The sequence below is a fragment of the Monopterus albus genome, unplaced genomic scaffold, assembly GCF_001952655.1.
Source record: "Monopterus albus unplaced genomic scaffold, M_albus_1.0 scaffold74.1, whole genome shotgun sequence".
Taxonomy (NCBI): Eukaryota; Metazoa; Chordata; class Actinopteri; order Synbranchiformes; family Synbranchidae; genus Monopterus; species Monopterus albus.
Window position 1 is genome coordinate 240,696 of NW_018127954.1, and position 24,442 is coordinate 265,137.

At 39.5% G+C, this 24,442-nt stretch overlaps 1 long non-coding RNA gene across 3 annotated transcripts; it reads left to right on the forward strand.

The window, feature by feature from the left end:
- The first annotated feature begins 6,239 nt into the window (after positions 1-6,239).
- On the forward strand, positions 6,240-18,586 carry LOC109963406 (uncharacterized). Of its 3 annotated transcripts, XR_002275399.1 has the most exons (4): positions 6,240-6,454; positions 6,672-6,951; positions 16,872-16,990; positions 18,406-18,586. It is a non-coding gene; the product is annotated as an uncharacterized LOC109963406 (long non-coding RNA). The 3 variants fall into 3 exon arrangements; XR_002275400.1 differs by lacking the exon at positions 16,872-16,990; XR_002275401.1 differs by lacking the exons at positions 16,872-16,990; positions 18,406-18,586 and adding an exon at positions 12,797-12,908.
- The last annotated feature ends 5,856 nt before the right edge of the window (positions 18,587-24,442 follow it).

The window sequence follows — 24,442 nt, forward strand, 5'->3', positions numbered from 1 at the left end:
AATCCTTTCACAGCATTAATGTTCAGGTGAACATAACTTTTTGATATTGTCCATTGATGAACACTGTGCCTTGCCAGTGATGTGCATTGATTGGTTTAATATTCCTCATCTTATGATTTCAGATCATCTGCAATGCTGATTGTGTGATCAGCAGTGTTGTGGCAAAATGGCCTGGCTCAGTCCATGACTCCAGAATCTTTCGGGCCTCTGAAATCTATTGGCACCTATCACAAGGTGAGCCACACAACCCCTATTAACCACGTTTTAAAGTCATATATTTATGAGGCTGGTTCTTTTTTCCCTAAAAGATGCATATTGTTTTTACAGTCCTGATACATATGACAATGTGATGCTGATGTGCCAAAAGATTAAGTATGTCCTTGATTGTGGAACGATACTGAAGAACAATTCCACGAAATGCCCCACAGCTGTCATTTTAACAACTGTCCTCCTCTAAAACAACGGGTTACAATATTATTAAAGACTTCATTATCGAAGTCTGTGAATTTTCTTTTTTTTCCCTCTGTGGCCCTAATATTCTATCATTTTATATATAGCCTTATAGTCTATGGGAAACTTAAATTATCTAATGATAGCAACATCATCTAAAAGTCATCATTTATCCAAAATGATTGAAATTAATGATCACAAACGTTTAAACAATGACAGTGGGTCTAATTATATGTGATAACAATGTATAGTGTGCAGTGAAATAACTATTGGTTTCCGTTTGTGGTGACTGCTGACTGACATGAGGGATGAGATTAAATAAATCCTTGAATTTAGCCTGGTCTGGAGCAGGCTAGCTCCACAGAATAAATCTCCATGGTAATTTATACCATAACATCCTACCGCCATCTAATCCAGCTTTCGTGCAACCGGATCACGTATAAGTTGAGCCAGGATCACCAAGATATCCCGGCTTAATCCCTTATCCTAGTTTTGTGCAACAGGCCCCTGATCTACGTTTAAGTATAGATAAACACTGTGCTTAAGCTAATAACACAGTTATTTTTCATGTCTTTATTAAATCCAGCCCTTAAACATTCAAAGTGCTGGTGGAAAAAGTATGTGAACCCTTTGATTTAATAACAGACTGAACCTCCTATAGCAGCATTAACTTCAAACCAGTGCTTCCTTTACCTGTGGTTCAGACCTGCATAATGTTTGAGAGAAATTTTGGTACACATTATGAGCTTGACACTGATGTGATGACTGTTGTTGCTTTTAAGATATTTTTGTGCAACTGTATTAAATGTTACTGGTTACAGAAAACTATTTGCTTATTAAGATTGTTTGATTTGGGGATCTGTTTGTTTTGGTACCATATGTAAATAACTCTTAACGGTAAAAAAATGGGTAGCTCTCAGCTACTTTGATTTTGTCAGAGTGGCTCTCCAAGAAAAAAGTTGAAGACTCCCGAAGTAATCACTTCACTTAATCTCCATGTCCATCTAGTCTGATGACACCTGTTTTTTTAAACTACCGTATTTTCTGCACCATAAGGCGCACCGGACTAGAAGGCGCAGTCTCAATTACGGGGCGTATTTCTGCACTTAACCCATACATAAGGCACACCGTATTATAAGGCGCATGATAAAATGTAACGGAAGCAAAACAGTGAGTTTAGTTGAACTTTATTCTACTATTTAACAATACACTCACATTAATTTTTTAATCAATCAACCCACAAATCCACTTCCGAACCATAGATTCATTGATTTTGAATTCTTTCGCAGCTGCTATATTCCCATTTACAACCGCGTAACTGTAGTTTGAATTGTGCCTTGTAAGCATGTCTCTTCACTGGTGCCATTTTCGGGGGTCCTTAGACGGGTTTAGACTGGTTTATCGCTGCCAGCGTACGTAGTGTACATATTACGCTCCTGTGTCAGCGGGAAATGGTCCGACAGTCAATCAAGCGGAGCGCTTACCAAAGTCGCACAACAACATTTTTACAGATTTTGGAACTCAGTGCACACATAAGGCGCACCGAATTATCAGGCTCACGGCCGATTTTTGAGAAAAATTAAGGCTATTAGGTGCGCCTTATAGTGCGGAAAATACGGTAATTCACTTTAATAGCAGAAGTTTATACGCAAACTTTCAGAGTATAAAACATTATCTTAGTAGTCTTACACATTCTTTTAATATAATTGCTATTTCTGAAACTTGGATGAATAATGTGAATGGATTTTGACCTTGATGGCTATGACTTGGTATGCACAAACAGAGAGAATAAGATGGGAGGTGGTGTGGCCTTGTACATAGATAAAAACTTTTGTTATAAGAAAGTGGAGAAAATGTCAAGGGTGGTAGATAATTTGCTGGAGTGTGTGACTGTAGAAATACTCGTGCGCTTTATCAAGAAGTTCACCTGAACTACTGCAGTGTTTCTCACCTGAACACAATATATAGATGTAGTCTATATCCAAAAATTACAAAACCAAGTAGAGTAACAACCCAGCATGCAACACTAATAGATAATATATTTACCAATGTTATTGACAGCAAAATGACAAGTGGATTACTTATAAATGATATTAGTGATCATCTACCAGTATTTGTGGTTTATGATGGCCAGTATAGAAAAGAGAGGCCAAAAACAAATCTTTTCTATAGGAGGGTGACGAATGAACATGCTGTAAGGAGGCTAAAAGAGGATTTTATGGGGCAAAACTGGGAATCAGTTTACAGAGAGGAAGACTTAGATAAAGCATATGAGCAATTTTTAAATATATTGTAATGACCCCCGGCGTGGAGGAGAAAGACTACCTATACTTGAGCAGCTAAACTAGCTAGCAGGGCGCTAGCACCTATGCTGTTCAATTAGTGCCTACTCCAGGTCCCATACACCGCACGACTCTGGATAGCGCTTGGGCGTGTCCTTCACAATGACTATCATGCAACTCTGTCTTTCTGGTCATTTATTTAGAACACAGAACCGCCTCACACATCACAGGGTCAGTTTTACACATACAGCTTAGACTTACGGTTTAGAAACACAGCACACAACCAGCTAGCAAAACACATATCAGTATAAATCATTAACACCACACAACAGCACATCAGAACACAATAAAACACTAACAATTTTACGACTGTTCCCCGAACTAGTCGCTGAGCTCCCATGATGCCCCCATGCATCATGTCGCTGCCGCCAGACCCCTCCCCAATAGCCGCCGTAGGTCGCCACAATATGTTGATCAGCGCCGGACCACACGCAGGTGTCCCTAATTTAGGTGTGCCAGCCCCTCCGCTTAAAGATTCGCTGCCCAAAAGGGATTACAGAATGCATGTAAAAAGAAGAATGCGTTAATGCGTTAATGCGTTAATGCTCCTTGTCCAGTATCCCCACCACAATACGGTCGCGGATGTTTTCCTCCTTGGAAACACCAAAGTCACAATGCTCAGACAGTTCATACAGGGCACGGATGAAGCACTCCGCCTTTTCATCCGGGCGCTGGACTCTCTGGTGGAAACATGCTCTTTCATGTATAATATTTCGCCGGGGAAAGAAGTACTCATCAAACTTCCTTATTGCAAACGTGAATGACTTGTAAATGTTCTCCACTTCATTGCCCATGGCGTAAATGAGGCAACTGACCTGTACTTGACCGTCGTCCTTGTCCAGTTTTGTAGCGATCCTGTAGCGCTGGAAACGCTGTTTACAGTCTGGCCATTCTGACGGCCTATCAAAAGAAAAGTTTATCAGGGGGGTTAAACTTAGCCATTCAGCTACTTTCACACCGCCGTCTCTGTCCGGGTGAGTAGAACCACTTCTGACACCATGTAAAATGATCGAGTGGTGATTGTTCAGTAACTTGACTTTATTATCAGAACTCAGTGCGGTAACAACAACATACTGTTGTGCAGCTTCTCTACCTGCCGTAAATCAATTTCTCGTGCCGGAACGTAACACCATGACGTGAAGCTGCCGTATGCAAAGGTTTATAGTGCATGTTCACATAAACCTGTATATGACACATGGTGCAGTGGTATTTGTATGTGGAGTACATCTCACTTTAGAGAAGGGGTGAGGGTCGTGTTTGACATCTCAGCTCTGTACAGTCTAGGATCACCTGCATGTCTGGGAAATCTATACATTTCTCAGGGAGGCGAGCTTGCGCTTCTGCACGTGTGAGCCACTTTGACCCCAGTGCAGTGGCTAGAAAACATGTCCATGTGGCGATGATGCGGCACACTGTGGACTGGTGTATGTTGAATTGATGAGCCAGGTTCCTCTCTTTCAGACCAACTGACAGGAAGACGAAAAGAAAGAACTCATTGATTGTCTGGAACAGGTGTCTCTAGGAGGTAAAAAAAATAAAGGTTACTCAGTAAGCTATTAACTAGTAAGGCTGTGCTCTTGTTAGGGCTTCACACATGACATCCCACGCCTGGTTCTGCAAGGACCAACAAAGCATGCTTGGACCATAGCCTACTGTAGATTGACATACAAGTGTGACTACTACTTCATTTCTCTTGGCAGCTGATTTGGCTCTTGAGATCCAGGCCATTTTGTAAATGCAAGGCTCAATCAAAAACCAAAACCCTGGAGCCCCCTGCTGTGCTGGTTCCAGCTGCAGTTAACACAAACCCTCATAAAAATGCCCCACCGCGCAGAGCCTTACCCCTGTATGGGAGAGAATGGCACATCAGTGAGTTGCATTTTTACCGGATCAGTGTGAACACCTGCTAAACTGTTATCTCTGCTGTTGCTATTTGGTGTTTGTTACTCCACACAGTGTCTCTGATTTATCATGCACGGATTAAGTTGTGGTTCTGTGTGATATCCTTCCTCCTTTGTGCTCAAGCTGTGCCCTCAGCTAGCGGTATTTACAAGAGTTTATTGGGTCTTTTATTCTTTCATATACTTTCTGATTTCTTCATGCATTTTTCTAGGCACAATCTCAACAGTGGCACTGAACCTGTAAAGATTGCTGCCCCAGCTCTATTCTGGGCTTTGGTTCTTTTCTGCTTGACTGATGGTTGAGCTTGTATGTTTTCATTGCTCTTGGGGGGGTATTTTAATTGCTTCAGTCCTAGAGTGTTGTTGCGGGATCTGTAAGTTTGTTTGAATTGATTGTACAGTATTTCCTGTGGGAAATTGTCTTTGCAGTAGGATTAGGCCTACATTAGGGATAGTAATCATTTAGTTTTTCAGGGTTTTTGGTTTTGTTTTTCATTGTTTCATTCCTAAAGTGTTTGTGCATGGATTCTAAGTTCATTTGATTGTTTTACTTGTTGTTTTGCTAGCAACGTAGGGTAACCTCTGTCTGAGGCCTATATTTACTATGCATTATATTGACTGTTTAGTATATTTACATTTACAAGGGCATATTTCCTAAAAGTATTTGATTGTGATATTAAAACGACATTTTTCTATGTAGCTTTTAAGTAACAAATTTGTAGTCAGTCCTCATGTTTTTAATTAAATGATACGTAATGTGTCTTTTCTTGAGCAGTGAGGTAAGCCAGGCTGCTGAAACACTTGTGAAATTGTCGCATGCACAAAATGACCACTCTTTGCCATGAAGTCATGTCACTCGTAGAGATAGATAAATCATTTGAAATCCTTGCGTACCCATCTCCTAACTTGCAACTTTGTCCCTGAGATCTTTTGAAAGTGCTTTGCCGCCCATAGTTGATTGTTTGCTTTCAGCTGCAGTTACAAAGCACTGGAATGCTCTAGGAATAGCTTCTTTTGTTCTGAGCTAATTGAACTCATTACAGCTAATCACAGTTGATCCAGGTGATTAGTTACACCTGACTCAGCTTACGAGGGCTCCTCCCCAAACCTTTCTACTGCATTTTGAATCCAACTTTGCTTACATTGTCTCTTCCTAAATCTTTGAACCATGTCAGCACTATGTCTAACATAAAGCTTATCCGAGTTACAATTATGATATATTCTATTAAATTGACAGAGTGGAAGACGTTTTTTCCCTTTAATGATTAAAATATCCAAAAAGTTGCTTTTTAAATAGTTATAACTATTCATGTGTATATTTGACATTTTTGTGATTTAAAAAAAAAAATCATATTTATTGTCATTTCGATTGTTCCTCCCATGTGGGGAGTTTTGGGCAGCACAGTTTGGTTCTGTCATGGCTGCTCCTCTTGAGGCAGATTGTTCTTAAGTCAGTCAGATTGAAAACACCTGAGTGGTATCTTAGCAAATGCATATAAATGTGTGCTTTGCATAGTGATGCCTGTTTGACAATGCCTGATGAAGAGCTTGAGCAGATTGAAACATTGCTGCTGCTGCTGAATTAAATTGCTGGGAGCTCAATACAGTGTAGATCTTTTCATGTTTTAACATTTGGAGGCTGTCCCAGGACCCCATGGGGGTTATGGTAGAAATGGTGGGATGGTGGGTTGTGCAATAGAATATGGGTCAGATAGAGATTTGACATCATGACAGTGGAGGTGAAGCAAACAATTCAATCGGGTACCTACAGCCTACATTACACAGAGTGGCACTGTGATGAAAAAAGATCTACCTCATTCAGCTTTTATTATGATATTGCTCACATAATTTGATTGTATGTATTCATGAAGCTAAAAATGTCTCTTAATTTGATGTATTTGCTTTCCCAAATGTGTGATTATGAACCAGAGGTTTAGGGAAAAGAAAAATGTGATCTCTGTTTTGTCTTTGTTTTCAGGATTGAGTGCCTGTGTTGTGGATTGGAGTATTGTGTTTGGCATCTCATGTTTGGCAGTCTCCTCCACAGTCCTAAGGAGGACACACTGCTGGATCCAGCAAACAACATTCACGTTTTCTGGGCACAGAATGCATTTCTGGCCCAAGTCCGGGCAAATCTGGACATACTCACTGATGGATGGATCAACCATTCACCCAGAATAGAATGTAACTACACCCTAAACCAGCTGTGGGAAACTTGGTAGAGTCAGAATCCTGTCAACCCCCCTGGGAGCACTGAGGTAAGACTAAATAATCACGTAGCTCTTAACATGCTACCGTTAAGCTCTTTAATTTAACAACTGTTGTAGAAACGCATGCTTGTACTTGTGGATAAATCCCAGCTTTTAGATTTGCTCAATCAAATGTGTTTTGGTGCACTTTCAACACTCATTTATGAACCATGTTTAATTTCACACGGACCAGTTTTCAGATGTGGAAATTTTAGACACGGACTATGTTGGAATACAGGTTTCAGACGGGTGTCTCCCCTGGACACTGAACAACTGGAAACACTGATCCAACTTTTCAGTCCCATTGGCCCTTCTTTCCGTGACCCCGTTTCGGACTAAGCAGTTTAGAAAATGGATGGATGGGCCTTCTTTTTGTTTTGGGGGAGACATCCATAGTGTTGTTGTCCAGTAAACAGAGTGTTGAATCAATGCAAGTCCTAAATCACAAATCCAATTTGGAGAAAAAAAATCACTTGCATCTAACTCAACTGCAATAATTTTGACATCTCAAAATGCAGTGTAACTGACTTTATACTCAGTGGTTGAAGCAATGGGAAAAAAAATCTACTTTTCATACCTAGTGTGAGAGGAGATGAGTATTGGGGCAATTGGAGCATTGATTGTATGTTTAGGAAATAAAAAATAAATTTGGATTAGCAAACCATGATTTTAAGTAGTGTTGGATGCTTAGATACTTATGATTTTAGACCCAGCCTGTCTTTCTAGCACACTCGCTTGTTGTCAGTGTAATCAACCACTCTGTTTGTCTGTAAAACACAACAGTATACATCATTTGTGCCAGCAGGTTATTAAGACAAAATGCTGTGTGTTATAGTGTGGTGATGTCCAACAGTTGTATTAATTCTAATACAAACAAATATAGAGGCACAAAGTCTTCACTAGAAAGAGGTTGGGGTGGATGGCTAGCTACACAAAACACAAGACTTCCCCTGATGTGACTCAAGTTCAGTACTAGTGTGTGCTTTTTTTTTTTGTTAATGTGACCAAGTAGTTGATGTAGCAAATTGTGACATTTCATAACATGCGTATTTACACCAGTTTCCAAATTAACAGCGGTCCAGTAGCTTGCTGCTAGCTAGCTAATGTGTTTATGGCTGTTTGCATGATAAAGGTCAGTAAAGCTTGGTAGTGCAAAGTACATTGTCATTAATGTTGACAGAATTGCTGCAATACTTCTGGCAATTGTAGGTGCTCTATTTAATGAGACACCTCTTAGGTTGTATGAGAGAGAAGGGACAAAAGATCATATGGATCATATAGGTTGGAGGACTTGTATTTAAGATGGCTCTCAGCATTCATTCTCTGCCAGGTTGTCATCGAATAACATGTTTTTTGAGGCTCCAGTGTTCACCCTCATCTTTGCTCATGGGTATACCCAAAAACACACCCCAAACTCTTGGCATCTCCACTGACTTTTAGATTTATGCTTTCAGCTTATTGCATTAATTCTGAATTTAGTTGTATTAGTATCTTTTTTTTCTTAAATACTTTTAAACAGTAGACTCTGTACTTATCTGGTCACCTTTTGTATTGTGGTGTTGGGGGGTGGAGAGACACTGGTGACGTTCCCCAGAATGCCAAAGGGGAAACACACCTGGCAGGATCTCCCATAACCCAGTGGGCAGGTTGTATATAATTCAGGTTTTGGCGAGTGGTGGTGGTGGTGGTGTTCAGAGTGTTGCTGTGTGGAAAATAAAACAGGAAAAAGACAAGCTTTGTTCTCCCAACCCTTCTTCCAGCAAAACGCTACAGTATGTTATATGGGTGTGTAGACAAGACAAATTCCTTGTATATACAAAATACTTGGAGAAATAAAGTGATTCTAATCCTGTTTTCCCCGTTTACTACTTGGATTTTGACCCTGCTTTTCCCGTTTGAACCACTGGATTCACCTGCGTTTGGATGTTTTGGTTTGTCAAGATTTCTGGTCTGTAACCTGTCCCTAGTTTCCTGTATGCCCTTATAGTATTCAAGTTTCTGTCTTTATTTGTCTGCCCCCTCATCTGAACTGTTTTCCCTGATCTACTAGTTTGGAGATGAACAGTTGTTGCCCCTGTAACCATGACTAGGCATGGGGCCTGTGCCACAAAGTAAGATTAGTAGGTTATCCAGCTAACTTCAGACTCAACTTGGGTTTTCCAGTACCACAAAGCTGGTTCGCTTATACAGGGGCTAGATCACCACAGTGACTTATGATGCATGACTAACCTGCTCCAGAGCAGGTGAACCTCACAGGATTGAATTAAAATGTATAAATAGTGTGCCTCCTCATCAGTCATCTTTCTGGACAGAATAAAATCACTATTCAGCCAGAATTCTGAGGATATAGGAGTGCAAATAGTGAAACGGGGTCTGTGCAGTCACAGAAGTAGACGGGGATCTTTTTAAACATCTGGATTTGTTTTTACAATTCCCAAGCCCAAAGGGTTCCTGTGCCATTCACAAACTATGTGAATAGAAAATCTGCTCATGTAAGTACACAGGTATAAAGAAAAGTGCTCTCAAACTATGTTTATTACATTGAGTAATGATTTCTGTAATGTCCATTCATTTGGTAGCCTTGTGAAATAAAACTACAACTGCCCTTTAAACTAAAAGATGAAATGTAACCATCAATGCATGGTCACAAGTCTGAATATAATTTTTACTGTGTAGTAACAGTGATGATTTGAGTCTGTCAAAGCTGACCATTTCGGCCATATTAAATGATCGCTCTGACAGCTCCACTGATAAACACACCGATTCATTCATTTCCACACAACTCACTGTTAATCAGTGAAAATCCAGCTACAAATACTCAACTCACCAGTTTCCTTGGACATGCTGGAGTCATCGATGGCGCCCACATTAAAATAATCACCACCACCACCAATAAGCATGCGTCTGTGAATCAAAAACTTTATCACAGTCTTAACACTTAAGTGGTTGTGAACTACATGATCCTTGATTTATTGGTTTTAGTGTCCAAATGGACCCACACACAACTCAAGTGACAGTGAAAGCAGACTGAAACTGTGAAAATAATTGTTCCCCATAAATACACATCTTTAGTATAGGGAATTTGAATAAAATAAGGCTGATAAAGATAATTTCATACAGGTGAGACGTGGCTTTTCAGTAAACTTTCAGCCTATTACAGAAAGAGAACTGATATAAAGCACATTACTATAGCATATAGTGAATGTGATATTTTCAATTACCAGCTTCTTGTCTATACACATAAAGCAAGTGACAAGTGGCGCTGATAACGGCAATTCCATTTCTCAGTGTCTAAAACTACAAACCCAAAAAGCGAAAGTAGGACGCTTCATAAACAACTAAAGTCGTACACTGAGGTACGAGGGTTTTTAGTCCCAAGTTAGTTTTCAGCATGATTCCTGGGGGAGGTTCTGAGATGCTTCATAAATATGAGCTTAGAATAGTATCTTTTATAAAGAAAACATACAATATGCTCCTTTTACAAGGAAAACAGTGCTTTGTTTCAGTACATGTGTTTAGAACATCCTAGGAGCATCCACTCTTTTTAACAGATCAGATGGTTTATTAAGTGTTTGTCCAGTAATTATTTTTTTTGTTACGTGTGAATAATACCTGTAAAGATTAATAGTGGTAAGGTTAATTATGTGTATCATGCTTTTCTTTGTTTTTTGACTTATCTACAATGTTACAACAGTGAATTATCATCTTAGACATTACCTAAAACTCAAAAAATGAGGTGTTCTAGTATTTCTATGCAGAAGCAACTCCATTTAGACAAGTCTCACAAACTCTCGCTCATAAGACTTTTTTGCCTGTAAAATAAGGATTTCCTTGAATGGGCATAATCTCCAGACAGTTACATGTTCATATAAGCTTGCCTGACAGCCACTGGTGTTGTTTTAAAAGGGGAATATTTTGATCCTGCCCAGTTTTGTGGATGTATTGTTGTTGTTATGATCATCTCCTGTTTTGTTTGGCTCCTGGAGGTTTATGGACTCTTTCCTCTTGTACTTTGTTTTTGGACTTTGTTGAAATGAGGTTTGTGGTGAGAGTTCTATTAAGTTTCATTAGCCTTGTTACTTGTTTAGAGTTTCATTGTAATTGCTCCCTGACAGTGCTGTTGAGTCATTAGTTTTTCTTTAAATGTTCTGTTGCTGTTGGTTAGATAGAGCTCTTGCGTTTTTTTTTTTTTTTTTTTGGTGTTACTTATATTAAACCTTACTAACCATTTATGCCTGTATGGATTCTTGTATCTTTTATTTATTTTTAAGCCCTGCATGAGTTGTCAGTACATTTTGGAACATCTCTGTCCCATCTCTCACTATAGGTCTCTAAAATCTTAAAACCATCTGTTTCAGATCAGCTATTCTATGATCAAGGATAGCGGGTAAGGGAGTGTGCCTTTGCAGTAGCTGACCCAAAGCTGTGGAATAGTATTTGACTTTTGATTAAGTGTTCCACCTCCACTGAATTTCAGCTCCACTCTTCCGGTGACTTTGTCCTTAATAACTTTAGATTGAAATTAACTCACTTCAGCTGCTGCCCTACAGGCACATCTACACAGTCTGTAGAGATGTCAAGGATCAGGTTAGGAATAAAGTTGCCAAGCTGCCAATGTCAACTTTACATCAGCCCCTGGCAAACACACTCTTCCTTTGTGTTTTTGGAAACTTTCTATTGACTTGCTGTAAAAGGTCAAGCTAAACATGTACAATCACTTTGGACAGATCAAAGATCAGCTATTTGCTTTGAGTTGATTATTGCTCTAGTTCTCTGCATAGTGTATATTTTAGACAAAAGACTGCCAGGATTTTATCAGTGGCCTATTATTGTTATGGTAAACATTACTATGGACTAAAACATTGTTTCCACAGCAACACTACATATGATTAAAGCTGCATTAACTAATTTCTCCCTCTAATTTTCAACCATTTAGGGTGAAAAAAAGAGTCGAACTCAAACAGTATCTGCTTTTCTTTGCCCTTCCTAACCTGTTTCTGAAACTAGGTCATATGTTATCATGACAGCCAGACAGTTGTAGCGGTCAGGTAGTGCAGCAGTAATAACCAGCTGTACACGGAAAACAGAGCCTGTGGTTTTCGGTGGCATTGCAGCGACACAGTAAAGAGGTTCATATTTTAGTGATATGCATACATATGTCTAATGCTGTTTGTAGCAAATGTATGTACACTAACACAAGCAAATTACACAGAGAAATGTTTGCACCAATAATATTGATACAGTACTAATGTTCCAACTATTCCACTATTGCGTCACTTTCAATATTACATACTTGGCATACATAATGTTATAAGTTAACCATGAGTTGTACAGATGTAGGCATTCAAAGTGTCATATTTTTTTTCACCGCAGTGTATTTGCGGTGCTCTGCCTGTGGTGCTACATCAATAATGCAATATTTTTATCCCTTCATGAGGCTCATAAAATCTCATCTGCAGTTCTTCTTTTGGCCACCAGATGTCTACTAAACAGTCCACCAACAGTATAGGGTTCTGAATTGTCAAACCATATTATATGACAGGACAGAGGTTTATCAGCTGTGTACCATTGTGCTATTTATTTAAACTACCCCTTGCCAAATTAGTATTTTATAGCCAGCTCCTTCAGTCACTTTTCCTAAATCTTTTTTATGTAACTCTTTTCTTAGGGATTGTGTTTGATTGTTGGATAATACTCCAATACAATGTCTTTTTGACTGAATGAAGCATTTTTCTGCAGACACAGCAGTCTGTTGTTATTGTTCAGAGTTGACAAAGAAGCTGCAAAACATAGAGCAGGCACTTCAGCTGCTTGAGTTTGAGTCTGCTTTGCATTTTGGTTGACTCACTGCTAGGTTCCTTGATCACGTGGGGGCAGCGCCAGCCACTGAGAACCAACACCTAACTCATGGTGTTATCAGCTTGCAGCATGGAGCCCTTGGTCCTCGGCATTATTTTAACCTCTCATGTGAGAAACAAGTAATACTCCATTTAAAAATCTTACTGCAATGAAATTACAAATAAAAGTGAGTGCTATTAAATGTAAAGATGGTGTAAATTTTAACAACTTCTAAAAAGCTACATGGGCTGCTGCGTTATATCAAACACAAATTGCACCAAAAATGAAGAAAGATTAGCAAATTGAGCAAAATTACTTAATTTGCTAATCCAAGAAAATGAGCTGGTTTCCACTAATTCAACAACAAAACACTAATGTTGCAGTCATTTGAAATGGCTCCAAGTTACAACCAGAATACTTAAATAATATACAAAGGTACAGAAATGAAAAGCCAAAGTTGGCTTGCTAATGATGCCGACCTATACACGTTAGCCAGCTACACTACCTGCACGTCTAGCAAGAAGAAAGCCACATCTACATCAATTTTTTGTGTCTCAGACATGCCAAACTGATGTTAACCTTGTTTTTGCCTCATTCTTTGTCACACTTGATAGCCAGTTACTGACAGCATGACACACACACAATTGTGGCAACTTCCTAAATTGTTATTCTTGTATTGTTATTGCTACATGCAACATTGTTATTCTTATTCTTGTATTTTTTTCTACTATATTACTGCATCTGCGCTGCTTAAAGTGCCTTAGATTTTGTGTTATTTATCTACTTTATATTTCATTTGTATTTTGTGGCATTCATGTGGACGGCAAAGTAACTTCATTCTACAAGGAAACACGTTTCCTAACTGTGCATATGACAAAATAAACACTTTGAACTTTGTTACTATTAAATATCTCTGACCCTAACACAGGATAGCCAGCATCTATACAGATATCAAATCCTGAAGTGTGTTAATGTCCATCACTTGGAGAGAATGACCTCTAAACATATGCAGACTTTGGCAGGTAGGAACTTCCCCACTGCTCCTTGGCTTGGCTAGTTAGTAGCCAGTGATTACTCTGTACATTACCCTATAAACAGCTTCAGAGTATTTTTATTATTTATTTCATAATTAATCATATAAAAGACTAAACTACATCTTTAAAAAAAATCATATTGCCATCTAAAGTTATCAAAACCATGTTTTGTTTGATATTTGACATGTATTTAGGGTGGCAATGTCTATTACCAGACAAGATTCCATCCGGATCTGATGTATGATGTTTGCATGTGCACAGGGTGCTGTATGTGTGAGTGTAAGCTGAGCGCCACCTACAATCACACACGCCATGCTGCGGTACAAATGATGAACAGCCACCGTAAAAGTGAGAGTGACACTTTGAATGGAGGCACCATTTGTAACTTCACTTTGACAATATATAAAAATCCAAGTAATTATTTTTTCAAGCTCAGACTCAGTGGCCTTGGCTCATTTTCTGTGAAGAACATACTGTACATCAGAACACATTTTCAGTGACCACACACACTGCAACCCCACCTACATATTTACATTGCAAACAGGATGTTCATGGGTCAACTTGTCCTGGGATGATAGAAGTGTGGTTTTTGCATTTGTGTTGCAAATTGCAAGTGCTCACGCCTGTCTGCTCGCATATTCCACACCCTACATTCCACACATTGCTGCCCATTGTACCCTGTGCCTTGTGGGTGCAACACCCACAGGACAGACACAATAAATACAGCATTGCCAGTGTGGTTCCTTAGCGCAACTGATATCACAGCCAATCAAGATGGCCAAAGGAATCTCTGTTCAGAGGGCCTTGCATTCACATTTCTGAAAATTCAGAGTTTGACAGTGACTTTGTAGAAGAAGATCAGCCATCTACAGAGCCCGAGGTAGGTTTGTGTTGTTTTTTTTTTATATTGCATTTTATTAAAAAACAATAAGAGTTGGACTAACAAAGGTAAAGGGCAAATGTAAACATCTGCTGAGCATTTTAACACAAAATTGTTTAATTGTGGTGAATTACAAAACCAGAAATTCTGTGGGTCAACCTAACCAACAAACACTGGTAGTGTAACCAAAAAATTAACAACACACAGAGGTTAAGTGGTACAGTGCTGCCTGTTACCCATAAATCACTCATTTAGCAGTTTAACAGTGATGCCAGTAAGAATTTAGGTAATGCAAAAAGATCTCAAAGCCCAGACTGCAGCGTAACACTACTTCTACAGATTCATGGCAATTCAGCAGGTGCAGACAAGGATACAATTCTTGAGAGATGCAGCCACTTCACTGCTGTTCACTAGCCTGTGCCACTGTGCTGAAGTGGGTTGGATATTGAATATAAGCTTGTCTGATTGTAGACAGTGTTATTAGGTTGAAAGGACATGCTTGAAACTTTTTTGGAGCCGGATGTGTTTGGGTATTGAACAGCAGCAGTTAAATAAGTGAAGCTATAAAGCGCCACACTGTAGTAAGTGATGAAATTCTGAATGCAATCAATCATCATGATGTCAGCTAGAAGGAAAACAAGACCTAGGAATGAAAATAACTAGAATTATCCCTTAAAGAACAGGTTTCTGACAAAGAAAATTGAGGAGGAAATTGGAGGTGATGAAAAACAAATAATAGTGAGGAGCTGCAAGGCAATGTGAAAAAATAGTGGAATATAAAAGAATCTGTAGTACTTCTATGCATATAATAATACAAAAAAAGATGAGGTGGAATATAATTTAAAAAAACAGCAGGTAGAAAAACTACAGAAAATGTGGGAAGAAACTGGAGCAGAAGTTACTTTATGAAACCCTGGAGAATAGAAAATGTCAAAGACAACAAATCACCTCCATCAGCTTGTCTCCTGTGTGCATGTGTGGAGTTGTGCTGGGTGTGGTATGGTTGTTCTTCTGTGTGCATTAGTGGAGTGTGTGCACATGCATTTGTTTATATGGGTTTATATAGGGTTTAACTAGAGCACACCAGTGCACACCACTGAATTCTTTGAAACATGATCTTCAAGGGCAGGCTCAAGCAGGCTTTCCATTTTTATGCCTCTCCACATCACGGTTGCAAGAAAAAGTAATGGCACTGTTTCCAATTTCCTGTTCGTCTGCATAAATTGGGCATGAAATGTGATTTGTTCTTCACCAAAGTCACAATTATCAACAAAAACAATATTTCTAAAATGATAAAACATAAACAGACATGATCTTCCATGTCCTTATTGAACACACCCATTAAACACACAAAGTGATGGTGGAAAAAGTAATGGCAGCAGTACTTTAATAACTGGTTGAACCACCTTTGGCAGCAGTATCCTCAAGCAAGTGCTTCTTGTAGCTGTGAATTAGACCTGCACAATGTTCAGGAGGAATGTTGGACCGTTCTTCCTGACAGAGCTGCTTCAGCTCAACCATATTCTTAGGACGTCTGGTGTGAGCGGCTCTACTGAGGTCATTCTACAGCATCTCTATTGGGTTGAGGCCTGGGCTCTGACTGGACAACTCCAAAAGATGGATTTGTAAATCTGTAGTAGATTTACTTTGATGTTTAGGGTCATTGTCCTGCTGCACCTCCCAACTTGTTATGAGCTTGCAGATAGCCACCCTGACATTATCCTATTGGATACCTCGATAACCAGGGTAACTGAGGGAAAGTGCCAAATTAAACAGCAGATGTAGAAATGCATGGTATAACTGTTATTGAAATTTGTATGCACAAATCCTCTGCTCACTGTGTTTTCACTTTGTCTCTGCACTACAGCCTTGAAACTTGGACCAGCCAGTTTGTAGTTATGGTGTCTCCAGAATGTATCTGGCAAAGCTTATTGGTATTACTAGTATTAGACTGAAGACCTATAATGTAGGAGACCAGATGAAATAGTGCATCTCTTTCAATGAGTGGTAGTGGTATTAGGAGCATCTGAATTTATCAACATTCACCATGTTCATCAGATAGTTACACAGGATAGACAGTAGCGTAATCGAATATTGTTCATATTTGACTAACTTGAGGATGTATCCTGACTGGGTCGTTAGCCATCTCACTTTATCATCCTGTCTGTGTATTTCAGCAGACAACAGAATGAATTCCCTCAACAGAGTCTACTCTTCAGCAGATGTCCAGACTGTCACGGTTCATTTTATCATAATTGGTAGTTCCACCTCAGGGGAAGAGAAAAACATGAAGGAGGTAAGGGCAGAAGAAGAGGCAGACAGACCGGGGAGATGGGGAAGGTTAGACAGGAGAGGATGAGTGGGAGTACGGGAGGATGGAGAGGAGAGGAGAGGAGAAGGGCTGGGGGTAAGGCTGGAGAATGAGAGGAAAGGAGAAAAGAAAGGAACACAGAGCGGAAGGAGCCTTCAGCCAACATTTTAACAGGGTTGGCCTGGAATTTAGATGGTTAGTTCTTAGAGCAGATGGTTTAAAAATTCACTGTGGATCTCACATTAGTCAACAGAACATGGCACACTAAGGCTGGACACACTGTAAAGTTTCCTCTGCCAGTGCATCCTGCCATGAGAAATTAGATACTGGTTTAAATGGATTGATACAGCAATGACCATCACTTCTAAAGGACTTATGAGTGTTGAAATGTTTCTTGTTTACCTTTCATCTCCAACTTTGCTCTGTGGGAGTTTAAAATCACTTTTGACAAGGTGTAAAGGATTAATAGATATATATTAGAAGACTGGTGGATGAATAAAACAGCTACACTGATACAAACCAAATTTTGTGTGAAATTGGTCAAAAATCAATGTCTCCAAAAACTAAATCCATCAAAGTAACTGTTCTGTTCTTCTAGAATGTGTGTATGTGTACAAACAGAGCTTCTCTTGCTAGTTTGGTAAGGCCATTTTCAGAGGATGGTTACAGTATATATTGACAGTTCACATTCATGTTTTAAGTGGAATGTGTCCAGCACCCTGTGTTAACACTGTTGAAGCTCTAAACTGCCATGCATGGGCAGAGTTAGCTGAAATGTGAGCTGCATGTGTACAATAATAACAGGTCTTAACTGACAGCCTGATAGCCCTAACCATCTGGCTATCAGGGTGATATTTGTCACAGGTCTCCCGTTCTCTATCTCTGTCTCCAGTTTCCTTTCCACCTCTCTGTGACCCATTGACAAATGAAAGCAAAAAAGCCCTAAAAACTAACTTAAAAAAAAAAGAAGAACAAGTCTTACAAATATAAAACCATTATGGACTAAAAGGTCAGTAATACTTTGTTTGTAATTTGTAGTGCCCTGTTAATACCTTTTTATGCCTCTACGCCAGCAAACGTCTTCTGTCCATCCGTTTGGCCCATTGTCATGAACGTGATATCTCAGCAACACCTTGTCAAGATTTGGTCAAATAAGGCGATGAAGATGAAGTGTTTGATTTTGGTGGTCAAAGGTCAAGGTCACAGTGTTATCACATTCGTCCCATTCTTGTGATTGTGATATCTCTGGAATGCCTTGAGGAAGCTTGATTTGCAGATATTTAACACCCTCCACTCAGAGATTTGACTTATTTATTTCAGAAATTGAACACACTGTCATGATCCCTGGTCCTCGGTTTCCAGTAATCCACTTTTACTTTCACACCACTTCCTGTTCCCAGCTCACCCTGACTCCTGGGAGCTTTACCTCATCACTCACATTGGTTTCACCTGCTTGTACTCGGAGGAATTCCCTGTATCCAGTGACATCACCAGCTGACGTCAACCGGGGTACACCTCATGGATACAGGCTTTCTGAATCCATCACTCCCTCATCTGAGTTTCCTGAAGAAATAAACTTTGTCCACCTTGCCTCTGACTACTGGCTCTTTAATCGGGTTCACACCTCCACATTCATGGGAGCTTCACTCCCTGACACACTTTTCATATTTTCAAATCTGCTCTTTCTGACAACACAGGTGGGAGCCAATAGGGATCCATTCTCTTGCTCAACATGTTGATATGGACTCCTGTTAGCTGAGCAACTCACATTCTATTAGAAGTAATTTTCAGCATTCAAATCCTTGTCTCAGTGTTACAAATTGTGACTGCAATTACACTTTGAATATAATGGCATTTGCACCCCATGAATGAGTTCACAGCAATGACACAGCAGAGAGGGTTGTTGAACCTGTCAGTATATATTGCCTTATACACTGCCTCATCTTCTGTTCTGGCTTTATGATGGGTCAGCAAGTATGCTGATGCCACCGCCTCAGTTCCTGTACTCCAATGTGCATATGACAGTGTCTCCACTGAATCCACCATTCCTGTTCCTGGGTCCTGGTGAGTTGAGGACGACGCCATTATTTCTATCCCTGTGGTCCGGTGGGTGGTAGTATGTCAATGAGGGTGCCCCCTCCCTCCCAGTATTATGGTGGGTTGACAATAACACCATCCCCACTCCTGAGTTCCAGTTTACTGATAACCACCCCACCACTCTTGTCCTCGTGCCCTGGTGGGGGGAAAATGAAGCAACTGCTGTTGAGCCTGCCCATCCTCCCAAGGGATCCTGCTTCTGATACTAGTTTCTTGCCGGTTCTCTCACGGGGTTCCACCTCTGACGCTGGCCTCCTGCTCGCCTCCCTGAATGGCCTCAGCTTCTTGATCTGGCACTATGGCAATCATCCTGAGTGGCCTTGTCTTCCAGCCTGGTTAAGAGGCCGACCTCCAGAGTGACTTCAGTTCATGCGACCTCCTGAGCAACCCCATCTTTCTGCCTGGTACAGAGGTTGACCACCTGAAGAGCTATACCTCTTTGTTTGCCGCTGAGGTCAATCACAGCAGAGACCTCAGTCCTTCGTTATCCCAGAGGCTGTCCTCTTCAGTGGACCTACCTCTCTACTAAGCTCTGTGGCCACCCTCCTGAGCAGCCTCACTGCTCTGTCTGCCATCGTTCATCACCTACCACTCCATGTTGCTCCTTCAGGCCCACTGGAAGCTGGCTGGCTGTCAGCAGGAGGCTGGAAGTTTGGGTCAGCTATGGTCAGGTTCTTCTCAGTCTGGCTTGATGTTGGATAGACTGTGTGGATCTGGACTACTGCACATTAAATTGAGTGGTGTGGTTCAGCTGAATGCAGGTATAATAATTTATATTATAGTAAACTCAGTGAGATTATGACTTGCTCCACAAAGCTACTGTTTATTTTAAATAACCGGGGCTTAGTTTGTTGCATTATAATCAAAAGGATTAATAAAGAACATGCAAAAGAATATAAAATACAAGAAACATGAAGGTGAACTTTGGAACAGCACAAGATGTGAACAAAAGTTTTTTTGAGACAAAAGATTCTTTAGAATTAAACTTCTTTAAGTTTGTGACATGAGTCCAAGGAGGAGGTGTGTCTTGGATAGTAGTGGTCTCAGATTTCTCTGTTAGGTACAAGGGAAAATTCGGATTTTAAACATAAATTTTATTAATTTTTTTGCATTGTCTACCTGTTTTACCATGCCAAATAAGTCAGGAATATAATAATAGAGTGAACAATCATATAAGTTGTGATAACACGAATAAACTAGGTATTACACATAACATCTGGAATGTCTAAAATCTTTAATCATACAAGATTATTTTTCTAGCATTTACTCATCAATACTTCCTAGATTAAACATTATAGGATTATTACAGTTTATAGTCTTATAAAACAACAAAATCCAACAGAATAATTATTAAAGTCATGATTAAAAGTCATTTATGCAATGAGATGACACAAACTGTTTAATGCTCTATTTTACCAGAAGGGGAAGCTCTAAAATCCACCACACACTTCCATGGAAGGATTAGTTAAGTCTGGTTTTCATATCAAATAATAATATAGTCCCAGAGCAATAAAAGTTGGACTGAACATCGTGAAATGTATAAGTGGTCATTACTACATAGGTTGCATAGGATTTAAGCACTTAGTTCATGTGGATTTTGGAATCTCTGTGCCCCAAATAAGTGTTTTCTGTGAGAAGAAAGATGAGCTCTTGTTGGGTCTGTTCTGTGTCAAAGCTCACAAAAGTCATAAAAATGCCTTCTCTGGGGTTCTCTAAGAGTGTCCCTTTAGGTCAACTTGAGAGAGGCTCAGATAACAAGAGAGACTTTTCAATCTCCAGTCAGTAACTCAGAGTCCAGGGATCAGCATGTGAGCACACAAGGGAAGGTGATGTGGATTCCAGTCACTGTAAACAATGCAATTTCAGATCCATACAATTTGGGAAGTCTCTGGTTCTGATGGAAAGTTATGACTTTGAAAAGCTTTCCTGACAATATCTTTACTGGGAATCACAAGTGGTGTAGTCTCCACCACCCTGAGATGGACGGGAATAAGTCTTTTAATTATTTCTAAAGAATTCCTCTGTAACCGTCTCTCTGCTGCATGTAGATCCACTACAAGAACAATACAGTAAAATATAAGTGTGGAATAATTTCTCCATGTCACTCTCAGAGAGAAACTGACATACTTTAGTGATTTATTTATTGAGATGATATAAAGCAGTTTTGGCAACAAATCCCACATGTGCCTTAAAATTCAGTTTAGAGTCCATGATAACACCAAAAGTTCTGGTCTTTATTTTGTGGCTAGTTTGTCTCTCTAAGCCTTTGACCCTCCTGGTTGAGTTGTAAAAGGTTTAGTGACATTCAGGCATTAATATTTAAAATGTATTTAAAAAGAGTGTCAGTTGGCCCTGTATCATCATACTGGGGTGAGAGTGTGGGTGGAAAGATGCTTTATGGCCAGATGTGAATTTATTTAAAGTTCCGAACACACTTTCTGCCCTGTCCGCTTTATAGGCAGAACACATCTGGTTCTAAATCCGGTTCCTTCATACCGTAGTCACACAATGCTTTGTTTAACAAAGGAAGACATTTTTTGTAAACAGCTTATAATGATTTTGCATGTGGCCCACATGATCATGGTACTTTGTGTTCCATCTACCCTGGTGTTTTCATACCTAACCTGTTTGGTTCAGTAAAAAACAAGAAGTAGACAGAGATGAAACAAAAAAAGGTCTGATTTCAAACAAATCATGGTGAGATTCCTTTGTGGTGCGAGAGCAAACAGACCAACCACAGGACTTTGTGATAGCAGGTATGTGAGTTTAGCAGGAATTCAAAAGCCAAACTACTAATAAATCCAGTTGCTTTCTGTGAACTGTTCAGGAAGTGATTTTATAATCAATCTGTATAATCAAAACATTACAGATGTAAATTATTTGATAATCATGATAATACATACTGGTGTCAGCAGATAAGTGTGATAATTTTACCCAGATTAATCAGACAGCCAAAGCAGTTAAAGCTATAGTCTGTTGTGCTGGTATCCTTCGTGGGTAGTATTAAAATGTACAATAGTGCCCTCAGAATGTGTCTTTTCATCCTGAAACAACCAGCTTGGCATTATTCATGTCATGTGATCAACTGCAGCCTAATATTGGTTATAATGACTTATTCCTCATAAGCTCTTTGTGACACCTTCACCTCGCACACAAGCAGATCCATTTCCTCATTGGAAAATCTTACTGATGTCCAACCTGGCAAGTCCACCAGTATGCTAGCAGTCTACCAAACGTTCAAACTCACACATCTCTTTAAGGGGATGTGAGGTTACACACTAATTGGATAACACACCCCTGTTTTAATGTGGAGATCAAGTACAGCCCTTTTGCTACATGCAGGGGCACTTGAATTGTTTTTTCTTCATAGTCAAATTACCGAAATGAACATGGGACACACCCAAGCACCACTTGCGCTAATACATCTTGATCAGATGCCATGGATATAGGGCCCTAAATAGTAACTGGTTTTAGTTTATGAAAAGTAAACCAGAGCAGACATAAAACCCCATAATGTATCATTTTTTCCATTGATCTGGACCAACTGAAACACACACCTGGTGTAAAAACACCTTTGAACTTTGAGAAGGCATGTATTAATCTTTGAGGAACATTACTGAGACAGTTGGAATCTCAGCTAATCTTTAGATGTCTCTTACTGCAGCCTTTTTGATTGCTTGAGTGTAGCTCCTGTGACAGTTAAGTGTAACTTGCTGATTGACAACTGATTATGTTGCATCGCTATGGCAAGATGGGTTTAAAAATAATCAGTGTGTCCTTGATCAAAGATGTAAAGGCAAAAAGCATCGTTATGAGACTCACGTTCACTGTGATCACTGTGAATCAGTCATGATCACTGGAATATAGTAAAGCTTGTCTACATGCTCTATGCTGCTACTGTAGTGACTTGCCTAAAACCTGATAGCTTTGGATATATTTCTAAGTAATGAGTACATTCTCCTTTTAAGCAGAAGAAATTTTAAAATTGCTTGAGCTAATCAAAGTTTTTAAAATGATTTGCATAATCTAAAAAATAAAATGTAAAAAAAAAACCTGCCAACATGAGGCTGGTCCCTCAAAAGCTGAAATTTAGGAGAAACAGTTTAAACCAGATCAAAGTAATTTTGCAGTCATATCATATTTACTGAATAAACCTCCACTGATTGTATTCCAAAACATATTGACCTTTATTTCTTTTTGGTACTGTTTCCTTCATCTTGCATTTTAACACATTTGCTAACATACTCCTTCCAATTACAGCTGCATTATCTAATATTTTACATTTTCCTCCATTTTCTTACACTTTGCCATATAGCCTCATTTTGCTTACATTTGGCAGTGCACATACATCTACTTTCAATTTGCAAATTGTCATTCCGTTTCACTTCTTACTCGCCTTATGTACATTTTTTTACTTGATTATTTTTTGGCTACATTTTCCCCAGTACATATGCCAAATGTCTAAATGATATACTGAAATTAATCAATTGTCATGGAATGCTGCCAGCTCTTTCTTTTCCTCTGTATGATCGACTCTAAAACTGTTTTAAGTGACAGCTGTGAACAAATAAGAACAAGGGAGGGAAAAAGCTCAATTTCTGGCTCAATGAATAGACAGCAGCTGCTTTCTTCTTCTGTGTCACTGAATACAAGAAAGAATCTTTCTATGCGGACTGCAGTTCCAGGGGGATAAAATGTACAGCAGCAGACCAAGACCCATTTGTGACCTTGCTTGAATGCAGGCCATGAGGAAGGAATGGACTAGAACAAGGTCCTGAACTTATGATTGGCCAGGTTGGCTGCTGTCTGCTGTGTCTTCCTGTCTGGCTGAATGGCTGTCATATTCTCTGTCTGGCTTTGTAATGTTCACTGTTTCTCTCCTTTTTTTGCCTTTGTCTAATCTTATATCACATCTGTCTCTGTGTATACAGTTTTTTAACTGTACTGTGTTTTCTAAATATCTTGCTTTCACTTTTTCCAATATTTTTCTTTCCTCCTTTAATACATTTTCAATTGGACTGCCCCCAGTCGAAGTATTAGTCACAAGACCTGTCAGTCGACTGAGACGCTTATAGTAAAACCTTTGTTTTTATTTTATTTTATTTTTTGCAAGCCAGTGTGTATTACAATAGAAAGCAGCCCCAGACCCCATTAGCTTGTCATCCTCTTCTCGTTTTGGTGTGCCAAGCAGCAATTTGCTCAGTGCTTATTTCAATGTAATGTCATGCATGCACATGTGTTTGCTTGGTCTCTCTGTACCCCACTGTATTTCTCTTTCTCACACACACAAAAACATGACAGCCATGACAACGGACCGTCTGATCAGTCCAACCAGTGTGA